Below are 2,171 nucleotides of genomic sequence, written 5' to 3' on the forward strand. Positions count from 1 at the left end.
CTGATTAAGAGCCCTGGTGCGTATGCGCAACTGATTTCTGCTGAGAGGGACGACAACATCGACTTCGGGTCTTTGGCGCGCCGCTTCAGCTGCGGCGTCGGCTAGCTCGTTACCTGGGACACCTACGTGGCTTGGCACCCAGTTGACCGTAACACTCCTGCCTTGCTGATGCAGCTTCAGCAGGAGTGCTAGGATGGAGGTCAGTAGGCGTACATTGTCGCTGGGCTGTATCGATTCCAAGCTGCCTAGCAGAGACTGTGAATCCGTGTGGATCACCACAGGACCAGCTCGAGATATTAGAGCATGCTCTAACGCTCCTTGGACCGCTATGGCCTCAGCTTGGAGAGTGGACGCATGATCAGATACTCTCCTGCCGTAGGTTAAACCATCCGTCACGAAAGCAGCCCCCGCACTACGAGGCCTGTTGGGGTCTACGGAGCCATCCGTATAATAGACCGCCATTCCAGGTTCCGACAGTGCGCGGATGCCTTGTAGGGCCTGCGCTCGTACTCTTTCCTGGTCACATAACTTCTTCTTACTGGGAAGCTTTGCGACAACGAAGGTTGCAGGTATCGACAGCCATGGTGGTGGGGGCTTGAACTCTGGGTGTGGAGAGTCCCTACCCTTCTCAAGGAGAATGCTGGTGAGCTTGAAGGAGTCCAGGAGCCCAGCCGCCTGTGATAGCCAGGTGTCAGAGTGGATAAAAGTACCCACCCGTCCCAGAGCTATCAAAGGCTCTGACTCAGCTCGGTTATCCTGGGGCTCTGGACTATCTTGGCAAGAAAGCGCGGCTCTCGGATTGCTATTAGTAGTAGTCCCGCCGCGCCGTCGCGTCCGAGTTGCTCTCGTTCTCATTATACTCGTTCTCATTATACTTGTCACCACAATGATTTCGCCAATTAACGACTGAAATAACATCAAGAAGAAAGATTCCAATCAAACCTTGGATAACAAATAACTTATTGAAATGCATCAATTTAAAAAATAAACTTTATAAAAATACATTAAGTGCAACTCTGAACTTAATAAACACAATTTTATCAGATATCGTAATGTTCTCAACTCATCAATTAAATCGGCTCGCAAGCAATACTACCTCAAAAAACTTGAAGAAAATTCATCGGTTCCGAAGAAACTCTGGTCAATACTTCTTAAAGTAATTAATAAAAAGAGAAGTAATAATACTCCCAATTTGTTTATTCACAATAACAGGCAGATTACTGACAACCATGAGATCGCTGACATTTTTAACAACTTTTTCTGTTCAGTTGGTAGTTTATTGGCTGATAAACTGCCAAATGACCCAGGAAACCCACTTCAATATATAACTCCAGTCTCATCACAATTTAGTCTAATAAAACCATCAACTCACGATATTTTGCGTATTATAAATAATCTTGAAAATAAGTCCAATGTCTATGATTGCCCTAATACAAAGATCCTTAAACTTGCTGCTCCCAAAATTATTCATTTACTCATGCATTTAATCACTTTGTGCTTTCAACAGAGTTGCTTTCCTAATGTCCTAAAAATTGCTGTAGTACATCCGATCCATAAAGATGGGCCCACATCGAACGTATCAAATTTTCGTCCGATTTCGATCCTTCCGGTGTTGTCTGAAGTATTTGAAACCGTTATTCTTGAGCAATTGGTAGATTACCTTGAGTACTATGGGATCATTTTCGATAATCAATTTGGATTCCGTGAAAACCACTCAACATATATGCCTGTTGCTCTCTTACATGAATATATTGCAACTCGACTATCTAATAAAAAATATGTGCCGCAGTTTTTCTAGACATTAAAAAGGCTTTTGACACAGTTGATCATAGTATTCTATTGATGAAAATGGCTGAGTACGGAATAAGAGACTTTGAACTTCAGATGTTTCAGTCATATTTATCTAATCGTAATCAAGTTGTCTTATTTAACGGTGTTAAATCGAGATTAATGGGTGTAAGTATGGGGGTACCTCAAGGTAGTATTCTAGGTCCTATTTTGTTTTTGATTTACAGTAACGATATCTATAAAGCCTGTGGTATTCCTGAATGCTTACTGTTTGCAGATGATACTTCTTGATTGATTGCTTCAACTAGATTGCTTCAATAACACAAAACAATCATATAGGTGACAATACAGGTATGTTAAACGGCCAACGAACGTGGTATATC

The sequence above is a fragment of the Oratosquilla oratoria genome, chromosome 21, assembly GCF_046742065.1.
Source record: "Oratosquilla oratoria isolate Oo_2021 chromosome 21, ASM4674206v1, whole genome shotgun sequence".
In the NCBI taxonomy this organism is placed as follows: domain Eukaryota; kingdom Metazoa; phylum Arthropoda; class Malacostraca; order Stomatopoda; family Squillidae; genus Oratosquilla; species Oratosquilla oratoria.